Source organism: Oreochromis niloticus, linkage group LG12 (genome assembly GCF_001858045.2).
Source record: "Oreochromis niloticus isolate F11D_XX linkage group LG12, O_niloticus_UMD_NMBU, whole genome shotgun sequence".
Taxonomy (NCBI): Eukaryota; Metazoa; Chordata; class Actinopteri; order Cichliformes; family Cichlidae; genus Oreochromis; species Oreochromis niloticus.
Genome location: NC_031977.2, coordinates 24,562,097 through 24,588,662, shown reverse-complemented (window position 1 = coordinate 24,588,662; position 26,566 = coordinate 24,562,097). Strand labels below are relative to the sequence as shown.

Below are 26,566 nucleotides of genomic sequence, written 5' to 3'. Positions count from 1 at the left end.
AAGAGATGCAACAACAACACAAGCTAATCCGTGCAATGTGCCACCGAGGGGTTTAGCTCTGGGGAGGGACTTAGAAAAGAGAGAGGGAGAAGGGAGGGGGACTTAAAGCAGTCATTGTCCCTCTGGGAGCAGATTAACTATTTTAAAAGCAAAGGTGACGTCTACTGCTGGCTCGCGTTGCAGGCTAGCCCACGTTCTGAAACTCTGTGTAAGATTACGGTCCCTCTTCTCTTTGTTTACTTCTCCTTTCCCTACTTTAGCCCTGTAGCTTCTTTTGCTCACTTTCTGTCTTCATCTTTCTCACCTCACACTCCTTTCTCATGTGCACAGGCTTTCTTTTAATCAAGTAGGTGACAGGCATATGCTCACTCAGAGCGACAATCAGAAATGCCTGTTTCAGGAGTGGAGCCAAGGCCATCATGAAAGCACCGGGTGCACAGGGAAGACTGTGCCGATTAAAAGTTATTATGCCGCTGCAATGCCACCAATGTGTGAATTGGGTTGGGTGAAGGGCCACGGGGAGGGCTCTGTCCATGGGGAGCAGCACAAATGTGCAATGAGAAAAAGGGGAGTACACAGGGGATACAGGGGATGACACGACTTGAGAGAAGAGGGAGGAGAAAGTAGGGCACGCAGGAGCAGACTTGGGTGTAAATATAAGGGTTTCTTGTGTGGAGAATGATCAGGGGTAAGGAGATGAGGCACTACAAATAATCTACACAAGGGAGTAAAGAGATAAGTGCTAGGCTATAGAAGGCGGAGGCGAGGGGGGATTTTGAAAGTAGAAGTGAGAAAAGAGAGGGCACTGCTCATGGGATATACTCCTGTTTACTTAAAGGAAAACAAAGACTGGCACTGAAAAGCCTGGCATGGAAATACAAATAAATCCCCTCTTGCCACCAAAGTCTTTTTATTGTATAAAAAACTGCATGAGGCAAGGGAGAAGTAAAAAGAACTTCACTCCAATTATTACATTTCTCATGCCTTTTCTTTCTTGAAATATAAGTGTTGTTGAGTGTATGTATTGTAATAATTCGCAATGGAGTTATGTTTTTCTTTCTCCCCTTTCACAGCAAACCAGTCCCCCTGTGTGATCTGCATAATGCATGAATCCTCTGCGTAGACTGTCAAGGGAAACACAAGGCACAGGAGCAACAATAGAAAGCAAACTTGATGTATAATATGTAGTTTAATGAATTATTACATAGGCCCCTCAGTGCTTTCCTTGAAACTGTAGGAGTCCTGTTCTTTCACTATATAAAGACATCCTACCAAAAGTATTCACCGAGAAGAAACATCCTGTTGATACACTCCAGCACTCTAGTACATGTGAATACCCCCTGAGCACACACACACACACAGATGCACACACTGAATGAACATGCTGCACATGAACGCACATCAAGGCCTTTGTGTCACTGGATCTGTCAATCTTCTTCTCATTTTTCTCCTCCTTTTTTCAGTTTACTCAAAAACACACACGTACACACACATCCATGCCAACACAATTCAGGTCCGTCATAATGAGGCCATCATGATGAGGGAAACACAGAGTCAACAGACAGCCTTTCATAGCACAAAGCCGCGGAGCCTCCACAAGTCTCCGTGTGGAGCTAGCTCCAGTGTGTGTGTGTGTGGCTGCCAGGCAGGGTGGGCCCCAGAGGAAAGGCTTACATGGCATGACCTCAGCGAGAGACTTCCCTCCTCCAGGCCCTGGCACTCACATGCACACCCAGGAACACATACACACACACATAGATATATAGAGTGTTCCCAGCGTTCCTGGCAGCACCAGTCCAACCAGAGTGGTCTGCCAAATCTTTCAGTAACTTCTTCTGATGATTTCCTCTAAGTCTCCCTGTACAGCCATGATCATTCTTATATCTGGTTTTATTCCACTGGTAGCTTTAGCTAAAAAAAAAAAAAAAAAAACAACTCTTAAAGTTCAATAAAGATGCACCATCTCGTCCTCTCAAAAACATTTTTCAAAACAGTCTAGATTTTTTTTCTTCTTTTTCAGTGCCTTGAAACTGTGAAATTACTCAACAGCACAAACACAGGGTATGCCAGTTTCACTCAGTGTTCATATCAGTCAGATCTTGCTAGCCCAGTGGTAGCAAGAGCATTGGGTTTGTAAGGATGCCAAATGTTGGTCAGTCGCCTAGACCGTCAGGCAGGCGGTTAGCGAAAACAAATTTTTCCAGCTTTTCAACAACTTCAAAATTACAGTTTCTGTTGGTTCCCACTGGTAAACCCTCAGATCTTCTTGTTGTAGAGATATTTAATCAAAATGGACTCATAACAAGTAAAGAGCCATCCATCCATCTTCTCACACTTATCAAGTTCAGGGTTAGGAATGGGCTGGAGCCTATCCCAGCTGTCTCTGGCAACTGCAGAGTTAACTCTGACGCATAGACACCCATTCACATTCAAATTTACACCTACAGCCAATTTCCTAACAGGCCATACAAAATAAAATATTCTTTGGATTTCTTTATGTTTTAGTTAGTGCAGGGAAACTGTACAGAAGCTATGTTATTTATAACATTCATACCTTGGTAGCACCCCAGAGAGCTGAGCGTGTGGCCAGTGGGTTACATGCTCAGCTTTAACAAACAAAACAAGAGATTTTTTTGTTATTTCATTCTATCCAATATGGACATTTTTCTATTTTGTCCACATCCAGTTTGTCATGACTAAGTCTATTTTGTTTATTATCTTTCCAACATCCACCTTACATATAATGCAAATCATTTCCTCTGAGCTTGTGCTAAGGGCAGAATCCCAGATTTGCATAACTATAGCAAGAGATGTACTATACTGCACATTGCTGCTGCATAATTCATCTGCATTGCAAGACATAATCCAAGAAAACCAAATATTAGAACTCTGAAAAGCAAACGAACGGATAGTCGGAATGAGGTGCCTCCATATGCAATGGCATGGAGACACTTGCGAAGTTTTAAGGGGGAAATGCAGACCTCGGTTTAAGGACAGCCAAACTTTCTCGTGTATATTTAATGTGAAAAACCATATTCTCCTCTCCCCCATCCACAGTGTCATCACAAAGCTAGACCCGAATCGAGTTTGAATGCGGTGATTTTTCATGCTTTAAAATGAAGACCCGCTGCCAAGAATGCACAATTAAGATTAAGTTTGTGCTCAGATGACAGACGTTGAGTCGTCATGCTAACAAACTGAATGAATTATAGATCGCCTGCATCACCCCACCCAGAGTCTATCTCTGCCTCTATCTTTCTCTTTGTCTGTCAAAATGTGATGAGCTACGAAACTTAAGAAGCAGCTTTGGGTGTGAAACTGTATCCCTCTCTGGGGGTTTGAGCCATTTTGTTGAATTTGCATCTTAACAACCTTTCTGAGTAATTGAAAAAGTGGTGTCAGAGCCCAGAGTCTTGATCTCTGATATGGTAATTACCTTCCATTTATGCCAGAGACTTTCAGGGAGTCCTGAGATCCAGAGGCAGCAGCTGTCTTTGAGGAAAAAGCGTAATGACCTGCATATGTCTCCTTCTTTTTGGGAGCTATCAAAATGCATTCGGTCGGGTATTTTAATCTGTGGTTGACATCTCTGATTATAAGATCCAGTAAAGTTGTCTAATCTTCTAACAGCAATGAAAGGAAGGAGGTAGGGATTAAAAAAATGGAGGGATGGGGATAAGGGTCTGAGGATAGGGGCAGACCTTTCATGTGGTTTTACCCCACTCTAAAATGGATTCCAGAAGCGAGCATGCTGCGTACACACAGCACTTAAGTCTACCCTTTTGATCATGAGCTACTGGTTTGGTTTGGTGTGCGTGTATGTGCGCTGAAAGATGCATATGAAGATCATTAATCAGTGACACCGCTCACACGTGCAAGCACACACACGCACACAGTGAGAAAAACCATCAAGTCCTTTGTTTTTATTTAGGTTATGTGGTAAACTGAGGAGAAGCTGGAATATGAGCTGAGAATAAGAACTTAAATGAGGCAACACAGAAGTGCTTGCCACTGACTGAAGCACACGAAAAGCCTTGAAATCAGTACTTTGCCGTACATTCTTTAATGCTACAAGCAATTAACTGCAACAAAGCCTTTGATGCCAAACTCCTTGCAAAGATGCAGACTAAAATGTCCACAGACTCTTTACTGTCCAACATGAACAAGTGTTTAATCTTTTCAGATGCACCTAAAACATGACAGGTGACATACATCAGCTGCCTGTTGTACTGCTGTAGAAACCAGCAGCTTTTATCATCCTATTCAGCACCATCTTTCAACTGTGCCTATGGATGCCAATGCTGCAAAATGTCAAAACAAATAGCTCAGAGGAACTACTTCAAGAAAGAGACGTCTCGCAGATGAATCTGCTTGTCTCGGGTAATGTAAACATCATACTCAGCAAGGGTGTGTGGATCCGTGTGTCTGTGTTGACAGGCAGACACATATATGTACATATGCTACACATAACATAGATGACTCCCACACATTGTCTGATATTTGAAAAGAGAAAGAATTTCATGCTAGTGGAAGAAGCAACAGTGTAATATCAGGCGAGCACATGTGAAAAAACCAGCGACAGAATCAGTAAATATACACTTTTTAATTGTGTGTGCTTGACCTGCTGCGCTGCATATGAGTCAACACTTTCTCTCAGTCACCTCAATCACTGGATTAGCTTCAAAGTCATTTGTCAATTAAATTGCCCTCTTTTGAGAGCCGAGTCCAGCCACAAATCATGTTCAATTGGAGAGGGAGAAATTATGGTGGTGAGAAGGGAATAGGAACAAATTAAATGATCCTTGAAACCTTTGTAGCTCCAGTTCTCTGATTTATCCTTTTTATGCCTTTAAGATAAACTATTGGCATTAGCTTCATCAGCTGCTTTTAGCAGCATAAATGCATGAATATAGATTGACTATTGGTGAAGGTGAAAAGGCTAAAAGCCTCATAAAATTGCTAGATGAGAAATGATCAAATAAAGATTTTACTTTTGAAAAAAAGTGCATTTTTCTTCTTGCAACTGAAGGTTTCTCTCTTTACGTCCTGTGCAATGTCACCGTCACAGCCTTGGTGCTAATTACATACAGGACATTATCCCTTGGTATACATGTAAGTCTTCCTCTAAGTCCCAATCAATACAGAGTTTGTTAAAGAGCCACTAATGTCCGTGGCTCCATGCTTCGCAGACACTAACGACCTCGCTCTGGATCAGCCACGACAGCTGAAGACACCCAGCACACGCTGCAATCAATACTTTCTCATACTGGCTCAGTCTTTAGCTCGCTGTCAATCTCACCATCTGTCTTACTGCCTTCGTATCTCTTCTTCTTCTGTTACCAAAGGTGTAATCTCTCCCCCCAATCATTTTCTATACCTCCTATCTCTCCATTTGAGCCACTCATCCACTCTTTCCCTTTCCAGCTATTGGCTGTCCATCTCAATCTATTTCACTCTGTCTTCTTTCTTTTTCCCTTCTACCCATCTTTTCCCCCTCCCTTTCTCTCTCTCTCTCTCAGCCCAGCCAACAGCTTCATTGTCCTTGGGTCGGGGTGAACAATGTCGTCCCACATGGGGCCCCGGTGCAGTCCCAGCCGAGAAGGCAGGGAGCACCAGAAAACACCCATAACTCAGTGTTTCAACTGGGCTTCGGGATAAAGGGAAGCCTCACACATGGCTGACTATGTGGGTCAGCCTGGGATCATTTGTAGACTAGAAGGCCAGCAACTGGCACCAGAATCCCCCACTGAGGGTGTATATGTGTGAGCGTGTGAATGAGCGAGTGGGTGAGTGAACGAGTGTGTCATGTCCCCTTGCAAACCCAGTGGTGTGAGGGCCCCCCCCTCCTCCCCAGCTCAAGTTCATCTCAGCCAACTATTCTATGGGAAACCTGCTCTTCTCTCCATCGCCATTGCTGCATCCCTCCACCCCCATCCTCTACGCGACCGCACCCCGATGCCTTTGTGAGCAGCGGGGACAAAACAGGGGGCTCTTTGGGGCCACCAATTAGTCCTTCCCCATGGGGCAACAAGGGCGATGAATAGAAAGACCCCCAAACCGTCCACGCATATAATCTCAGCCTTCGCTTTGGAAGTTACACTGTCACAGCCACACAGATTCCACCTTGTTTTCAGAAGGGCCTTCTTGATTTAAAGACACGGCTCGCTGGTCCAAAAAGCGAGCATCCGGATGCCAGCGAGTCACTTTGTCAGAAGAATGGGATGGAACTCACTGTGTGTTCACCCCGCAAGGCACACAAGGATGCCTTTTGGGAGGTGAAGGGGGGGTTAAGAGAAGGTGAATTTTTCCCATCAATCACCAAGTGACATAAGCAACAATACCAACTTGGAATCCATTACCAAAACAAACAAAGACATAGCAGGAGAGTCTGCAACAGGAACCCAACACGGCTGGACAAGCTATGTAAACTAACGTGGTGACTGAGTAGGAGCAGGGTGAGCCTTTGAATGAACACAGTGATTGCTGTTGAACCGTAACACAAGTCACAGTGACGAGATGTCTCAATAGTTGCATTATCACTGTTAAGAGTCCCTCCCTCAAGTGCTTATCGGAGATGGATTAGCTTTTAAGGGGAGCCTTAATTTGCAGGAAAAGGCTAATTTCTTCCTGCTTCTAGATGAAATAAAGGCTTTCATGAGTCAAAATTGTAAGTCAAAATTATCTCGATACAAAAATTATTCAGACACAGACTCAAGAGATTTTTGTCTGAATTTAAAAGCCCACACCTTTTAACTACGCTAACATTCATCTCCTCATCCTTTTGAAAAACAGTTTGAATGCATTGACTTTTTCTCTAAGAGATAAGGCGCCCAAGAAGCAAGCAGACAGTCTAATTAACACACACACACACACATACATACACACGCAGATTTAAACGTGCCATTTTCTGTTCTCACCTTTTTTAGACTGGCCATTGGCAGAGAGCTAAGAGAACATAACACAAAAGAAGGGAGAAACAGAGAGACCGGAGGAAAAGAGGAGGATGAATGTGAGATATTTATGGACATGAGTTTTCTCCAGCAATCCTTTCTCCTGCTGCTCATCCTCCTGTCCAATGAACTGAGTACTGACAAGCCAAGACAGGTTAAGCTTTTACGGCGACCTCCCATCTGATCAAATAGCTCTTCAAAAATAAGGCAAAAAAAGTCCCAACTGTCAGGCACTATTGTGATAGGCTGTGGTCATGCATTTACATGCGTCTTGGCTCAGCTGTTTGCAAGAAGAGAGCCTTGTGCACAAGACTTCAAGTAGCTGTTTGTTACACAAGCTCTCTTTTTCAGCTAATATCTGTCTATACATACTATATAGCCACACTTAGGAAATACCTGTTACCTGAAATTATTATTTAGACTAGCTCCAGTCAGTTGGAATAAGACTCACAATCCAGTTTAACAAAATATATAGACACATAGGTTCACTTACTTTACTTAACTGCAACATAAAATCGATATGTTCTGTTATTTGATATAGGTTTATTGAGGCATAAGAGGATGTGTTGTCAACATCCCCAGTTAAAAATGAAAGACCAGCTTGCTCAGACCAGATCCAGGACACCTTCCACCTGGTCTGAGCAATCGGATTTCATTGCATCCTCAATACATCCTGCATGCATTTGTGCCTGTAGCTTACTTAGAGCTGTCCACTGGTGACTGAATCCTCCAGGATCCATAATAATGCTAGTTATGAACAGAACCATAATGATGATATTTTTCTGAAATCCTCTTAAGTGACACTGTAGCAGTCTTTCCTAAAACATCATGAAATTGCATCATAAATTTTCCATAGAAAGAAGTTTAAATCTTACGTGCTGTAGAGGTTTATTGAATAAAAAAATGTACAAGGCCATGCTTCAGTTAAATGATCCTCTCCAAAAAGTCATTTAATAAAAAATACATAAATAAATAAAAAACTAGGCTCCCCTCTGAACAACAGCAAAACAGAAACAGAGAAATATCTGCTCTCCAAGTGAGGCGCATGGGCTCTTTGTTCATCATCATCAGCAATAGTGCTCCGCCAGGCTATTTAATGCTTGGCTGGAGAGTCAGGCGGCATTTTATCTTTGTTTCAGTTCCCATACCTGAGGAATACTTTTATATTCTCAAATGTTACACAGGGCAAGTGTCTCAGAGTCTGTAATTTATGAATTACAATTCACAGTCGCTGTGTACCAAACACAAAACAGAAACCTCTGCTGAGGCTCAGGTTTTTGTGATGTAAAGGCGACGGTGTCACTTAGAGCATTTTCACCTGGTCTTCTTCCACAATGGTATTTTATTACCTTACAGTATAGCCGGTATGCCATCTGAAGGTGAAAGCTGCTTTGTGGGTTCTCACTGAGAGGTGGGGGAGTGCAGGAGGGCTGCTAGGCAATAGATCAATGACTCCGTGTTTCCACAGAGAGGGGGATAGGAAGTACAGGGCGAGCAGCAGCCGATGCCTTAAAATAGTTCTACCGATTGGAGCTCAGCTTTAACCCAAATAATGGAGAGGCTGACCAAGGTCTGCCGAGGTCTGTACATTTTTGATTAGCTCATGACCTCCGGAGAGTAGAAACAGAAGACAGATTTCATACAGACGAGATAGAAAAGTGGGACAGGAGCGTTTTTCTGACTTTTTCTGTCTCTGTCTGGAGCCTTGGCCAATATTTTTTATTTTATTTTTCTAATTAGAGTTTTGAGTATAAAACCAGAGAGAAAGGTGACAATGTAGCTCATGCACAACAGGTTCGTGTGTGTACTGTTAGAGCATGTGTGCTGTGTCTGAGTAATCATCCATCATATCTGTCAGATTAGACCTACCTAGTAATGGCTTCAGGCAAATGTCAAACAGTCAAACACACATGCACGCGTGCATGCACGCACACACACACACACACACACACACACACACACACACACACACACACACACACACACACAGTTTAAGACTTTTTTTCAAGATACATAGCTTGACATTAAGTAAGTATTATTAAAGACTCCTCTTCTGAAGGGACAACAGTTCTACAGCAGACATTAGAATAAGATTAACACATATGGTATGAACATTTTGTTTTAAAAGAACTTTAATGACTCCAGATTTTAAAAAAAACAGAAAATCTGAAGTAATCTGATATGGGCCATTACCACTTTGAGAAGTATCCGGTGGCACAGGCACACATATGTACATCCACTGCAGATGTTCACCCTCTTTTGTTCTTAGCTCTGCTTTAAAGCTACAATGTTTTGTTCATTAATGGTTTCCTCAGCTGAAGAAGATAAACTGAGGAGACCATTTGTGGTCAGAATGTTTTTACCTGGTAACTTGATGGCAGTTTGCAGCATAGCTTCACTCTTGTTTGAACCACAATGTCTCTAAAAGCACTTTACTCATGCAGCACTGTACCCACTCTCTGTCTCTCTAGAGATTTATATGTATATATATATATATTGCATCAACTGTTGTTTTTATACTTTTTTGTTCTTTCTACTTTTCTTAATATTGATTGCTGTTTGTGAGCCAAGTTTCCACTCGAACACATAAAGGCTTTTCTCACTTCTGGTGTAGACATTTGCATTATCTCACATTGGTGACGATATTGCTGTTTTGCAAAAACGTTCACATACGCTTCCCTGCAGGGGCACAGCATCTTTTTGACCGTTTCATTAATGTAGCCTAATGAGAAAAGACAAGACTCAGCTTTTCCCTGACCCAGAAAATGAAACAGCGGATCAGCATCCGATAAATAGACAAACCATAAATGGAACCATAAATAAGAATGAAGTATATAATTAGAAAGATGATGATTCTAGACAAGCCGGCTCATTAGAAAAAGGGACTTGCGCGTTCACCAATAAGACTTTTCCTGTCGACTAAACAGATTCCATTGGAGAGCTTCATTATGGCAGAAGTAGCATTCTCTCTTTCGTTCTCTCTTTCTCTGTTTCTTTTCATTTTTTTCTTTTCTCTATCTGTTCTCAGTTTTTGCCCCCTACTGCCCTGTCCATTTCTTTCTCCTCCCTCTTCCTCTGTTCCTTTCTGCACTCAGTCTTCTCCCAGCGTCCTCCGCCCTCCCCCTCCGCCTTCGCTCGCCTTTCTCAGGGTCAATTAAGCTACAGTAACTAAACAGCAGTGCACCCTGTCACATTCCATCCAGTCCCACTCAGTGAGTGACTACAACTTTCAGTAAAACAAACGGGCTTTGAAGGGACCCGCTTCAGCAGCTATTACCATATGAACAACTCACTTCCTACCACACAATGAACTACCTTGACAGACCTTCTGTGGCCTCAGGCTGTCCTTCGTAGAATTGTGTTATTAATGGAGTATAAAGAAGGGTCTGTGTGCAGGCTGTCTGCCCTGTTTCGCCTCTGGTGCTCTAGCCTGGTCTGCCTGGCTGTGCCTTCCCAGCATTGCAATATTCAGCTCATGAGGGGTCAGCAGCAAAGACGCTCGCTCACACACACACACTCACACGCACACGTAAAGTACACACGAGCTCACAGCAGGGTGTGGGCATAAGTACAGAGAACACGGAACATGAAATGAAAACTTTGATGTACACACACTTGCACACATGTTCACACAAAAACATGCACACGCTTTCAACTATGAGAGTGCCATACTGTGCACTTGAGAAGCCAACCTCCAGCAAAGACAGATCTATTTCTCTTCCCCTCATCCACCTCCTCACACAAAGAGTACAGTATGTCAACAACTGACATCTTTAAGAAGGATGAAAACGTTCCTCTCCTTTCTCGATATTTTCAAACTAAAATAGAAAAGTTCACACTACAACACAGATCTAATTTAAATTGCAGTTTACCACAGCTCGGTGGAAGTCTGACTTTTTCTGCGAGAAAATTCCTTATGCACAACAGTTTGCGTTGTACTGACAACAGGTTTGTAGAGAGTAAATAGCAAGAACGGAGCCGCTAACGTGAGCCAACGACAGTAGCTTAAGAGACACAAACACGGCAGACAGCAACAGCAACAAAAACGAATGAAACTGAAACGTGTCGGTCTTCATTGTCTGATTGCACTGCAATGCAACTCCGGTGCGGCACTTGCTATGAAAGGTGTCATTAAATTTTCCTGGCTTGTTTTACTTGGCCAAAATATCTGTATGTGTACAAGGACAAACTGTACTTGCGAGTAATATTTCTCAATCTACCTGCAGGCAGGTAGATCAGCTTTTCTCGTGACCTGATACTTTCCTGTGCATCTCTACACCTTAAAGGCTAACACAACAAACCTGCTACATTCAAGAGCAGCCATACCGACTGAAACGGAGACGGGGGAAATATCAGATGAATTGGTTGGGCACCCGACACGAGTTTGTTTGTCTTATCTATATATTTGATCTGGTTAGGGGAGGAAGTTTTGTTGAATGGCTCTTTGTGATCCACCACTACAGCTTATAGTTTACATCCTCAGGCTGCAGGGTGGGTGGGCAGGAGCACAATCAGATGGGTTCAAGTGAACACTTAATGTTCTTCTCTGCTTGAACATAGCAGACCAGATCTATAATATGCTTCAGCAGGAAACGCAGAGCACACCCTGCAATCAGATCTACTTACATCACAGTGACATGTCTTTTCTCCACATCACAAAGAGGGGGGGAAAAAATGCTAAATTCACCACACTGCCAAAAATTGTAATTGCAGAAATAGTCACGCTGTTACAAACCGTGACTCGATGTTCTTAGTTTGGCCTCACTCTGATGTTCGTATTCGTGAACATATTGTAATTCAAAGAAATTGGAAACAGCAGATGGCGTGACAAAGTGTTATATTATGCAGCAATATTGTACCATACCTTGTTTTAGTGCTCCCAGTTGAGTTGTAGGAAATGATGCTGCCAAAAACAATCAAGCCAGAGAGATCTAGCATTTGTGTTAAGTGTGAGAGATTCACTAGTATCTGTCTCTCTGACTAAAACATTGGATTGATTATATTTTATATAACACCACTGTACTATGAGAGGCCAGTACATATTTTTAAAAAGTATCTCAATCAATGTAATGATTAATGTAATTCTATGATGAAAACAAGTTGATAGAGCATATTAGGGCTGTGCGATATGACCAAAATCTCATATCCCGATATTAAGACATCTATCGTCGATATAACGATATAAATGACAAAAATGTAACATTTCCTGTAAATTCTGTGAATCTCGGGCATCTCGACTTGCGTGAAGTGTTTCCAGCTGGGCGTCGTGTACCTGGAGTCGAGTGTTTTAACTGATGCATGGAACTATACATTTTTAGACGTAAGTTGTAATGGCCGCCGTTTTCTTTGTGAGTATTTATTACACAGCGTGCTGCGAAGAAAAGCCTGTTCTAATGTTTGAGTCTAAGGTTTATTTTTTAGCACCTGGCGGCTCTTTTTTGCTTCTCATCCGTTAATACTCTGCATCTTTCGCGTGACTCGTTTTATTTTGAAAAGCCTCAACAGGATCTTGAGCTTTATTGTGAAAGGTTTATGTGGAAAATAAACAAGCGGACACGCCATGGTTTTACCGTCGTTGTTGCTAACGACAACGCATAAAAAACAACCGCTTGTCCGTCTGTAGTGTGGTTATATTAAATATAAGAGAAAGAGAGAACTTTAAGAAATTAATATAGCCACTACAGTGACCATCAAAATGATGAAAAAATATTGCCGTAAACAGTTTATTTTGCGACACCACGAAACAAACGATAGCGTAAAATGAAACGATAGACGTTTTTCTATCGTCATCCGATATATATCGTTATATCGAACAGCCCTAGAGCATATTGTTTCTGTTAATAATAGATTATTTTATTGTCATCAGAAGAAGTTAAAAAAGGAATACCTACTTATTTTCTTAACCGTTTATCCACTTCAGGGTCTCGGGGTGGGAGGTCTGGAGTCTCCACATGTCACCAGTAAAAAACACACAACTTCTTCCAGAACTCACAGTGTTGTAATTGAATAGTTTGATTTATAATAAATACTCAGCAGTGCATGACAAAAAAATAACCCCACCTCCTCATAAGTGAGATCCTGGAAGCAGCAATGGTTCCACTAAATGGCTCAAATGATTAATTGACTATCACTGTAGTTGTTAATTAATTTTTAGTGGATTGCCTAATAGATTAACCCTTTAATTCTTTCAGTTTAAGCTCATACATCCCAGCTGACTCCTTCTTTCATCATTAAATTGTGGTCTCCAGCAGGCACCTGACACTAGGAAAACAAAGAAAACCTGAGTCAGAGAATCCACCTTCTCATGGATCAGATCTTCATCTGACCACAAAGTCATCTGACTCCCAGTGCATGTCTGACCCACCGTCACTTGATACACAGAATCCAGCCCAAAACCTGGATAGCAGATACCGGACAGGTAACCCAGCCCATCGAATCGCATGCCTTTAACTTGAGGCAAGGCGTGTTTCTTTGGATACCTCTGTGCACTTACCTGCGTGCTTGAGCCTGACCGTGTATATTATTTTATGGAGGTCTTCTAGAATTTCCAGATAACGGTCATAATCCCATAAAAGCTTGTCAAAAGCTTGTTATCACTCACACATGTTTGTTCATCAAACTCCACCTTAAAACCCCTCAGAGGCGGATAAAGTTCCATCATCTGCCAGGTAATAAAATACACTATTTGTTCTCTTGTACAAATGTCTGCAATACAGGTGCGCTCGTCTCTCTGTCCATTTGAGAGATGGTTATCAGTTAAAAGGGTAACCAAAGCCTCTACACTTGTCAGGTCCCCCCTTTTTTCTACATTCAGCTCCTCATTAGGTCCCACTGTGAATAATATCTCCTTTTAGCTCTGTTTACTTGAGGCATATGGCAGGCCTACAGTAGTCAGCAAGCTGTTTCCTATGACTAACCTTTCCACTACAGTTTTATTGGTGCACTCTTATGAGCACATCATATGGTGACTGCAGCATATTTGACCCATGAGCTGAACTCATGATAGCAGTGGTTTCACCGAAAAGAGGAAGACAGCGGTCATCCGTGTGAGGAGGAAAGGCACACAGGGCAAACAGTATTAATGCTTCTATTGATTACAATCTCGCCATCCGCTTCTACACTCTCGTTAGATGTAACACAATGCATCCCAGGGAACGAATAACCATTGCTAATGGCTATAAAAAGCTCTTGAGAATCGGCTAACATTCTAGCCACTAAAATCAATATTTCCCCCAACCACAATCTTTATTTAATCTCAGTATAGTGGCACGAGGAATTAAGGATGAAAAGCAGATGAGAAATTGCTCAGTCAGAACAGAGTAAGAGACACCGGGTTATCCTAAATTGACTGAAGCTTAGCCACTAAATCTTAGCACCTATCTAAAGTTTACACAGTACCCCTGTTTGGCTGCAACTGATTCAGACATGCTCAAAAATCCACTCTGTTGCTATCCAGTGAGGTACTTTGGATAAAAATAGCGCCTCTCTTCCTGTGTTGTGTCAAACTGACTCCAATCATTCACAGAGGATTCCAAATAACAATTAATTAATGAAAAGTACCTCCCCTGTGCTCACCGCTCCAGTTGACGCTGTAGTCACAACCCAGGCAGTATTTACTATAAGTAATTAGCCCAGAGTTACAGGCATGGAAATCACCGTGATGATGGAATAACTATCTGAATGCCTCCAGGGTGGGACAGGAAACGAGAGCACTCAAACAGACAGTCATGCCTTATTATGCAAGTGGTGGAGGTAAGAAATACAGCCTCCCCAGGTAATTAAGGTCGTGTAGGCAGCTTCTTACAGACAATTGCCCTGAACAAGCCTGGTGTGAAGTGAAAGATGCTGATGTAAAGTGGAAGTGAAAATAACTGAAACGCTGCAGTGGTCTGACCTCTGTAATCAGAACCAGAATAAAATATTAACTATTCAAGCATTAAAAGACAGACAGTGTGAGCAGGTTACATTATAGATGGATGAGTTGTATCATTTTAAATATCACAAATGTAAGTGGTGCTAAAATGGCAAGCGCAACTGCATCGCATACGTATAATGTTACTCTAAACATGTGCAGCTTGAAGCACACTTCACAGTAGCCATAAATACTGAATTCTCCTATTGGATGTATTTAAGCCTGTCATTTAATTGCTCAGCTGTCACGGGGTCCTGAGTTCACATGATTATATTTGTGCATACTTATGTGCATGGTGTCATGTGTGCGTAAGAAGCACATGAACCACTGTGCATATAAAGCATATGGCAATATACTTAAGCTTAGGCAATTACTGGTAACCACATCCTCATTCTTCACAGGGTTTGTGCTATCTGTGACTGTTAAATTACCACAGTGTGGGTCAGCCAGGGTTACATAGCTTGACTAACGCAAAGTACACACTCACATACACCATCATAGTTGTAAGCACACACTAAGTCCTTCACCTGTTAATGTGTGAAACAAATGACGCTTGCAACGGCGCCAGAGCGAACACACCACCATGTCCCATCTTATCAGCTGGCTGCATGAAACGCTGTTTGTTCTAGATAGAGTCTGCAACAATCAACCAGTCTGCTAGAGGGGATTCAACTGGCCCTGGATGACTGCACCTCACAGGACTGAACAGAGAAGCAAATCCAGTGCGGCACGGGGGAAGGATGGAGATCAAAGTCAGGTACAGACTGAATGACAACAATAGGCCTACACCACGGGATCAGCTCAATGCTCCAAACTCCCAATCTTATCTAGGTCAGAGCCACACCTCCACAGACTCATCACACTGCCTTTTCTTGCTGTTTGATTTCTTTGTTGTCATGGGTGGTGATGTAATGTAATGTAATTTTGAAGTGTAAACTCTCAAGATGAAGACCAGGTAGCAAAGCCGTGGATTTCCTGTGTGAAAACACTCAGACAAGAGCAAAACTAGTTTTTGGAATAAGTCAGCCAAGGAGGAACCAAAACAATAATCTTCTAAAATGTTTTCTAATTCCCAGTACCATAAACCCTTCAGTACACATTAAAAAGGTGGGAACCAGCTAATAAGACATAACTTTCTGTTATAAATAAGATTTTTTTAAAAAAACACAAAAATAATTTACTTAAGGAAGAAGTTATAAAAAAAACTTCCTTCATCAGTAAAACTCTCCGAAACCTCGTAAATGATTAACAGATGGTGCATCTACACAGCATCACCTTCCACCCAGTGTTCCTATCTAGTTACCAGGCTAGCATTACTACACTAGGTAAAATTAGGATATCTCGTCCATCCAGGCTTAGCTCACATGTACCATGACAAAAACCTGCAGAAGGAAAAAAGACACGAGAGTGGTGGTTGACTAATGAATTAGCTTTCTTCTGTTTTTCCTACCTGTCAACCAGCTGAGAACAGTTAAAAGCCTTTATGCAAACAAGATTTGATATTGAGAAAATGCACAGATTGTAATAATCTACCAGAAACAGAAATAATTCTCTGTGATGAAGCCTGACCAGTGTTGACTCATCAAATTCTCTTCAGAGGAGCTCGGCACGTAGCCATCACTCCTCACTCTAATTCCAAACCCAATTAAATAATCAAGGGTTCAACTGCTGTATAATACCATAATCAATAGACAGAAAATGTCTTGGTTATTGGGATGAAGTTAAACAGATCCCACAGAAAGTACAGAAAATCATCAGAGAAACAGATGAGAAGGTCCAAGATTAGCTGAGGATGGGAGCACATCAAAAGATCCAGCGTTTCTGTATGCAGCTGCTGCACTGCCCAATCAAACCAAACTCGGAGACCAAAATAAGCCTCGCTGCACATTTCTCAGTCTCAACACACACCAATTTATGCAAGAGTGCATACCTACACAAACAAGACACTAGTTCAAATACATGCACTATAGCCTTACCCACCTTCACAAGCCCAGAAGCATTCACCTCCAGAATAATCCAGTCAGCAAACCTTAACAGGTTTAGAAAAGCAAAGCTTTTTAACAAATAACGTAAAAAGGCCCCCAGTAGGCTGTGATGAATGAATCAACCCAAGCATGCTGTGAACATTATCAGAGTGGGGGATGAATGAATATATTATCATGCAAGGCACAAATTCTCTTCTCCTGCCTCACAGCTTGTCTGTCTTCCTGCCTATCAACCTGCTTGCCTGATTACCTGCCCACATACAGAGCACCTTTTGTCCAGATTAAAGGGGGATGGATGGGGCAGGATGAAATATTATTTCTTTTCACGAGAATTCATTTTGAAAAGGAGATGCGTTGGTTTCTTTGCTGTGCCTCAAAGCTTCACTGCCTCCCTTCCTGACTGTCCAGACTCTTTCTATTACCCTCTTTGACAGGCTGTCTTCCTCTGTACCTGTCTTCTTAAATGTCCCAGTTATCTCTAAGTCTGCATTCCTGCATGCCCCTAGCCTACTGGATACCCACATAACTGTCTATCTGACAGTCTTGTTTATTTTCCCAGCTCAAGTTTGCTGTCTATACATTACGTTTATGTCACTAATTAGCACTAACAAATACATTTTGTGAGCAACTTACAATAATTGAGTTACATTGGGAAACTGCTACAAAACCATGATGTGTAATTTCTCTATTTAATTTTAAGTTTCACTGTAATTGAAACATGCCTACTGGTTTTCCCTGTTTGTCGTATTTTTGCTAAGCTTGGCTATCTGCTGCCATTTGGGGGCAGTCAAAAATAAGTTTAACAACTGGAAATGCAGAATTCTCTATTTTTATGCGTGCACTGTTTTTGGTTCTTTGCTGCTAGAAACACCAAAGTCAAAGGTTAGAAAGAACTTCGGTTTAGGTGGGTGAAACTGAGTGTAAAAATAATTAAAATGATCCCCTGCAGCTACTGTCTGTGCTTCTCCTACGTGCTTCTTCGTGCTCCATTGTTTCTCCCGCTTCTCCTTCTTGCGGTGTATTGTGTTAATTCGCTTTCCTGGTTAAGCCAACCTTTCAACCAATCATCATTTGACCTACACGTAGCGTCATCGCCCAGGGGCGACACGGTGTTTGCTCGTTGAAGGACTGTACGCGAGCCTCCATGTTGTTTGAATTCCCATAATCCATCTCCCTGCGTAGGTGGGAAGCTACAAAAACAGACACCAACACGGGACCGTAAATTGGCCTTCAGCTGGCTTCGAGTATAAATGGACAAAGCTTCGGATTTTTAACTAAACCAAAACAACAATTTTTCTTTTGAACAAGTGTTTCAGGAACCTAATAACACGTGGGATAAGCAATCTGTTTACTGGTGTTTATGTCGAAGTCCTGCATTCTGCACCATTTACCCCGGCCTCCTTCCTGTGACTTTTCTGCTGTATAAGGATTTACGCTTTCCTGGATTGCAAAAACATTACCTGTAAACACCATTATGGAAGCTATTTAAATATATTCAACTGGAGATACAGTTGCCCTTCTACCTGCCTACCTGCCTGCTAGTCACCCTGTTTGCCTATCTGTTTAGTTTCCTAAGCTCAGGCTGCTGTCACACCATACATTTAATCATTACAGGAGCCCTGACTATACCAAGCAGCTTCCCTGAGCTGACTGAACTACATGCATGAATGTGTGTGTGTGTGTGTGTGTGTGTGTGTGTGTGTGTGTGTGTGTGTGTGTGTGTGTGTGTGTGTGTACGCCTTTGTAAGGCCTCCACTCAGCATAGTGATGATAAGTACTCCCAGCCCAGCGCTCTGCATGAGCTGATGGACAGACAGGCCAAGAACACTGGGAGCCTTGTGGTGAGTCGTGTGTGTGTGTGTGTGTGTGTGTGTGTGTGTGTGTGCATGCGTGCGCGTGCTTTCAGTGTTGCTTTTTTTTCTTTTTTTTTGTTAACCAGCCACACCACCAGAGCTTGCCACATGGCTGCAATTTGTTCATTAACTATGTAATAAATGTACACACACACACAGAGGTAATATTGTTCGGAGTTCTGCCTGATTGGATTCTGAAATAGAGGACCCTCAGGGGAATCACTTGTAGTCTACCAGCCACTGTGACCAGGGAAAGACAGATTTTTTAACAAGGGTTGAGACAAATGCTGAAGAAGCACACAGAGTCTGGATTTTTCTACCTCTAATAAGAAACACTGTGAGTATAAACTAAGATAATACAGGTTGGGTAAGGTTTTTCATGTTAGTAACTAAATCTACTCCTTGATTCTGATTGCTCGCATATTACCAGATGTAACACTCATTTCTTAATACTGTTTATGTTTATGTACCTAGAACTCTAGAGACCACTGTAAATAATTAATATGAACCCGGGACCAATTACAAGAACTCTATGATCATCATCAGTGAATCAGATGAGTTTGGGATGGTTGTTACAAATCACATGCTGACTCGGATATCAATTAAAGGTTGCTTAAGGTAAGCTTGCCCAGCTCAGAGCAAGCTAGTGCTTGTTTGTATCACAGCAAGCAACATTAGAGTATCGAATGGCAGATAATTTAAACAGAAATATTGCTGTGGAGGGGAAAAAAAATCCAGAAACGTGGATAATAAACGAAATCTGTCAAGTCCTGTTTGGCTCGCGTATGTAAACCAGCAGTTCGGCTTTCAGAGACAGCTGCTCCTCCCACATTCAGCGAGGCTTATAGCCTCTGGAAGAGTGACTGCTGCTCTGCCTTGAGCATACCGATCACCTTACACACTGGCTTTCCTATACTTTGACAAGTGATACACATACATGTACATCAACACGTGCACAACCGTGCATGTCTGTTTGCACAGCTACTCACGGAGCTATAAAATCTGCACACACACACACCTTTAACCCCTCCCCCACCTGGATAAATTCACCTGCTGCACCTGAGAATGCGAGCACTATGATGTCACCTGCAATCCCATTACTTCAAAAGCACAAAAGCACCTCAGTGCCATCAGTACAAAGAGCAAACACACCCTCTCACTTCTTCCTTTGTCCCTCTGTCCCCTAACAGTAATTCCCCAGCAGAAAGTCCATACACAGTGAAGGGAGAATTACAGCGTGCTGTACAATCAGGTATTCTTGAGTTTCTGCCCACTAGCACCCATTACGTGCACCACTGTAACAATGACAAGCTTTCTTTATCCCTCTTCAGTCTTACTGACATGAAAGAAACTGCCCTGACGCATGAATTTGTGTGCACTAAAAATGCGCCTTGTGTGCGTATGAGTGAATTTGTGTGTAATTGTGTACACGCATTTGAGTGAAAGGTGGTTGTGCAGTGAGAATCCCATGATTACAGTGCTGCCAGTAGACTGCACTCCCAGAAGCCCCCACTGGAAATACTCACAAGCAGGGAATGATGTGATGAGACAAGGCGATAATACAACCACCACATTAGTGCACGGTTAGCCATTAAAAGACCCAGATGAGATTATGAGGTCATATGGGAGGTACAAAGCCTACAGCCAAAACAAGAAGTCCTTCTGTGAAAGTACCGGCACATGTTCATGTTTTCCTTCTGCGTGAAAGGAAGCAAATATAAATCTAGAGAGAAGGAGAACGGGGCCGAAGAAAAAAAGAAAAAAAGCAACGAGATAGGCAGATGATAAAATGCGAAGAGACTGAGAAACAAGAGCTGATAGCATGAGGTATTCCCTGCCTTGGAAATTTCCATAGTGGTCGATTTATGGACTAATCCATCATGGAATAACACATGAATTCAGCATGATTTGCCATCAAAACAACCAACTGAGCATGAAACAGGCGACCCTTGCCCATCTTCCATTTCAGCTTAGTGGAAGGATTTTTCCATTGTAAAGCAAGGTGAAATAGCAGCAGTTCAATGTACTGTAACACACTGGAGATGCACCAGCCCCATGAGCCTGCTATTCACAAGATGACGCCTACTGTGAAAATATTCTTCTGCTCTCTTTAGGAAGGAGAAAGCGGAGAGATGGAAAGAGTTTATGTACGTATGCGTGTGAGAGAGAGAGAGGAGATAGAGGATTTACTGCTGAGATAAAAATGGAATCCATTTTGGTTCTTGAAGCACTCTCACCCACAGCGTGAGGACCTGCTCGGTGCGTTATCCTGGCATTGCTCTTTCAGTCACTTCCCCTCTTCCCTCCTCTGCTCTCTTTCAATTGTTCAGTCTTCCCCACACTACACTCTTTATATAATTTCCTCTTTTCCTCCTTAGTCACACCTCCTTCCTTTCCTTTCCTTTCCTCCTCTCTCCTCCCCTTCTTTCTCTCACTTTTCCTCTCTCTAGGCAGTAACGCACCCCAACACTGTCTCAGGTCCTGAAACTATGGCAACGGAATGAGAGAGCAAGCGCTCTCTATGATTAATAGATGAGAGATGCAGTGCCAATCGCTGGGGCCTGGGGAGGAGGGACAGATGCACTTGAACAACGCCACGCAAACACGCACACATAGTCGCAGAGAGTACACACAATGAGAGCACACTCAAACCCCCCCTCGCCATTAGCCACCCTCTGTGCTTTGTGGTACTATACGCACGGAAAAGGGTCTGACTTAGGCACTACACAGAGACACAGACACATAAGCAAATTAAGAGGCAGTAAGCAGGGTTTTCCTGATGCTTAACATCCACATGACACACACACTTTCTTATTGGCTCCCAACAAGCAAACTAACCACAGAAATAACCACAACCACAGTAGCGGATGCAGCCCTAATGAGTCTTAAAAGACTGTGGATGTGTCCATGACTCACAGCTGGCTTCTCTTACCTGCAAAAGCACAACAGCAGGACGGGAACTAGGACATCATATTTTAACACTGTGTGCCGTGATTTACATCATCTGCTCTGTAGTGCAAGACTTGGTTGTTTTCAAGGCCACTCATTCATCCATCTCCCAGGCAATCACACAAAGCCCTGCTGTTTTTGGATTATCCCTGCAAATGTATTTCCTTTCCATTCCATCTGAGTAATGACAGGCAACCAAACCCAGCTGTGACAAAGGTATTACCACATGTTAATGTAGCATACACTAAGTGCTTAAAATAATAATATGAAGAGAAACTGCACAATTTAAGCTGATTTGAAATGTTTCAGTGGATGGGTTTTCATCTAGCATGCACACAGCAAAGTTTGGCTTCTCTCAGTCTTCTCCTAGATGAGCTGGCTATCACTTTCTAATTCACTTAATTTCCAACAACAAAGCATTGCCAAGGACCAACAGCCAAAACACCAACAGACACTGCTTGCTTGGTCCTTCATGCCTCTGGCTTTTTTGGCATGCAGTTTACAACACGCTCAATCAATTATGCTAATGTAATGAGTATGAAGAGTGTTTAACACATGGATGGTTAATTCTGTGGATGCACTGTAGAGTCATTTTTATGGAGCCACAAGGGTTAAGGCTAAGTGGGAGAAAGCAGCCAGTTAGAACAACACATTGAATCCATGCATGCGTGTGTGTGTGTGTGTGTGTGTGTGTGTGTGTGTGTCTGAATGTGTGAAAGACAGCGAGAACAAGAACAACGCGCAGTAGCTAGTGATTAGTGATTACATTCTCAATGAGCCATGCTGTGAATAGAGCATACAGGACTCTACAGCACTGATATATATCAAGTGCCTGTAGTACAGTGAATACCATTTATCATCTCATATAAACAATGAGCAACATGTTCCAGTAAAAGAAGACTGTATGATGTATAATGAGCAAATAAACTTTTTTTTCTTAAGGAAATCACAAATATGAGTTAAACAAAAGTGTGGATAGATGCAAATTTCAGCACAGGTCTAATATCTTTTCTCTCTCTGTCAACATTTTTTTTTTTCAGATGAAATGATGTATTTATCAAATAATCACAGAGCTCATTGCCAACAAAAAAAATGAGACGGAGCAGCAGAAGGTTAAGTACAAAATAATGTTTATACAGAGCGGTTGTATAATTTGTTGGAGCAGGTTAGAATATCCTCCTGCTTGTTTTTTTTTTTTCACCTTCTGAATCACAGCAGACTCCCACTGAATCTGAAAAGAGAGCCAGCCAAAAACAGAAACTGTGCCATAACATCTGTGATGCATAAGTTCAAACCCAAGCTTCTTTGATTGAGCTGACCCGCGTTTCTAAAACAAAATGTGTTAAAAGCACATCCACAAAGCCGGGATTATGCTCTTTCTCCGGCTTTGTTCTGCTACTAGAGGTTTGTTATTTAGTGTTACGGTAGTGCAACTGAGGCGGCAGCAATTTAGAAAGATGTGGAAACTGAAAATGGGGTAAGCATCAATAAATCACATTCAGATGACTAAGATGCGTTTGATGCTTTCTTGTAGTCTAATTGTTTCTAAAAAAAAAAAAAAAAAAAAAAAAAAAAAAAGCCCACACACCAAGAATGTGCATCAATAAAACATGGCTTTTATTAAATATGCATAAATACACACACTATTGAATGCAGACTATTGACACTGACTGAATGAGGACCAGTAGTTAACAGCGGCTGACTGTTGTGGCTGTTTATAATAGAAGGCCAATTCATTTGAACAGGAGCAAAGCTCTTTATCAATTATTCAGACCCACTATATTAAAGCAACATCTGCATCTGTCCTTAACTGGCAAAGGTAAAGACAAACTCTGTCTCGCTCTTTCTATTTCTGCCTCTCTCTTCCTCTCTCTCTCACACACACACACTCACGCGCGCACACATACAGTGTGACAAATTCACATCAGTCACACACAATGCCATCCCCGTTGCTATTGTTAGGGGATCGGCGGATCAAACGCTCCACAGAGCATTGCTCCAAATACAAGCAGCAACTCTGGTCGCCCTGCTTTATTCAGTTTTTTTTTCAGGAGGACAACAGGCAGACTGTTGTCACAAAGGTAATCATGCTGTAATTCATGTGTCAGCACAACCAACATGTCAACATATAAAGTGCTAATAGTAGGATTAGCACTCTTATTGGTGGTGCTGTAGGCTTCGCGAGGCAATATGGTGGGACTTGCAGCCTGTGCAACATCTCAAGAAAAAAAAAATGCCTCCAGGATTTTTCAATGCCTCCAGGCTAATGTTGTAGGAGGAGAAGAGGTAACATGTTAAAACGTTTTTGCTCTTTCCCCATTTAAGATCTGTGTGTAATACCCAGCACAGTATGCTGACAGCAAAAAAACCTAAGGTCACATGTGAAAAAACACAGAGGAGCCCCAAATATTTCCAGTCATTTTGGGGAAAACATGAACTACAACACCCTTTCCTCTCAGAGCTGGTGTGAAATTGTTCTTTCTTTTTCCACTTTTTTTTAAAAGGCTGATACACCATGTGGTGGATCTGGAAAACAGTTGACACGATGCATATTTTGCGGTGTGCATTCAAAAGTGCTTGGATTCACCCATTTCTATCAGCTCACTTGCACACTTTCTAATCTATAACCTACATTCAGAGTTTGAAAATCCCTTTTCCAGCTATTCCCAGTGCCTCTGGGGAAATAGAGGAGAGGAGAGGAGAAGAGAAGAGAGGGGCAATCACAGAGTAACTGGGTGTTGGCACTTGTGTTGGATGTGGTTTGTGAGGCCTCTATCTCTCCTCCAGGTTTGTTAAATAAATAGAAATAATGTGCAGAAGCACTTCTTCTACTGGCAAATCCACTTCTCAACCTGCGCCCCTGGTCAGAATTAGAAACATTTGACTGATCTTTTGGAAAAGAGTAACAGTGACCACTCCATCACCTGGTGGCTGAACACACCCTAACCAGTGTGCCTGTCCCTCTGTGTGTATGGAACACACGCAGAAAGCGAGAGAGAGGCAGAAAGTCTCAACCCGCAAAGTAGCTCACTTCGCAATAAAAACATGAATGTAAAATGATTAATTAACATCACATCCCTGTGATTCAATCCAGAGTTTTGTAGAAATACTGTGAAATAGAAAGAATGTAAACACAATTAGTCCACCCTATGAATATCTGCTTTACATTGTTCGTAATGTGGAAATAAATTGCAAATGAAAATCCCGTCATGCACTGTAATAATGAAGCGAGGATTCGAGTATTATGCGTTTTCATAACATTAACATTAATATCTTAATAAGTGCGTTTAATGGCTGTAGTTTGAAAGTAAGCACTGTGAAGTCATAGGAGCGGGAGGACTACAGTCGGTCCACTCCAGCAAGTTCCTACAAACACGTTTCTCCTCCTTATTTTCATATTTTGAAATTATACACTGGTATTGTTTTTTCTCGTGTTTAGACGCACTAGTGTGATCCAAAATAGGTCCTCAGACACTTACACTTCTTTCTACTATATGAAAAAACAGCATAGGGGGGATTACGCACGAAATTATGATCTGTTTATATCACCAGATGGTATTTTTCTTGCGGAAAAGGATCACAGTTCTCATATGAATCTAAAATGTACACTCTCTGATTCACACATTTAATAAAAATGCTTTTATAAATACGCGAAAGCACACTAAGTTGATACGGTTACCGCGCGAAGCTGGTGCACTTGTCGCCCGGTAGCCTGGCTGCACAGAAAACAAGCCTCCGGGGTTTGAGAAAGGCTGGTACGGGCTATGAGCGCATGAAGTTAGACGTAAACAAAGAAATCTCACCTTCAGCTCATGAATGGATATCCCTCGGAGTGGTTACACAGCTCTGCCTTTTAGTAATCCATGAGATGTGTCCCTCAAAGCAGTTCAGATGGTGCTCGCTTTAGGATAACAATACGAGCGCTACTTTTCTCATGCGCTTCTTTTTGTTACATGCCGCGCTCAAATCACACCACTCAAATCGGAATATCCATCGGAAATCCACACTAGTGACAAAAAAGGACGCTTTGCCTCGTAAACTTCCCTCAGGTAAACTGTACGAACACAAACAACCGGGTGTCCCAGAACTAGCTACGGAGCTGAACGCAGTCCCTTCCACAAAAGCCGACGGTCATCCTATTTGGAGATGAAGCTTCTTACCAGACTGAAGCGGAGCGCAGCAAGCCCAGCTGTCACCCACCCGCTACACACACACTCTCTCTCACACATGCATAGGGAGGAGCTACGTCTATGGAACGGGAGCTATTGTGTCAATGGGTGCCAGTTATGGACAACTGTATTTCTATTTTTACGCAGTGGAATGCACGTTGGAGAAAGAGAAATCTTGGGGGCTATTAATAGTGTCGACACAGGAAAAAAACAACAAAGAGGTTATTGGGAATGTCAATAAGATTAACTGGTATTCTGTATGCTGCTCTGCTCCGGGCCGCGGATGCAAACTGTCACTGGTAATTTTGATGACACAATAAAGATGCAGGTCCTCCTTCGACCCCCCCACCCCGCCGCCGCTTTTGTCAATGCGAATCGGAATATGATCAGGTTCAAAGTCTGCTGCCAGTTGTCTCTGCGCTGATCTCAGTGCGCCTACCGCCTTCCCTCTTAGGTGGTCCCGGGCCTGGCACGCACGCACGCACACTGCTGTAACTGGGACTTTACAAATGAGCCCTTTCCCTTTCCTTGACCCTCATCTCATCAGAGAGGCCATCAGGTAAACATCTGAAAACAACAGCGAAGTTCAAAAAGTTGTTGCTTAAATTTATGCTACATGAACTATCTGATGTTAGCGATGCGTGCTCCACTTAGCCTTTCCCCGACTCTCTTACACACACACACACACACACACACACACACACACACACACACACACTAGTGTGTACACCCAGCATTAAACTAAGCC

General features: G+C 42.4%; 1 protein-coding gene across 2 annotated transcripts in view; it reads right to left on the bottom strand.

Annotated features, from left to right (window-relative positions):
* Positions 1–25,857, bottom strand: part of sema6a (sema domain, transmembrane domain (TM), and cytoplasmic domain, (semaphorin) 6A) — a 104,063-nt gene extending 78,206 nt beyond the window's left edge. For both annotated transcript variants that reach the window (XM_003451108.4, XM_005473450.3), the window contains exon 1: positions 25,453–25,857. The gene's annotated coding sequence lies outside the window, so the exon portion shown is untranslated. The remainder of the gene's footprint in view (positions 1–25,452) is intronic.
* Positions 25,858–26,566: the final 709 nt, after the last annotated feature.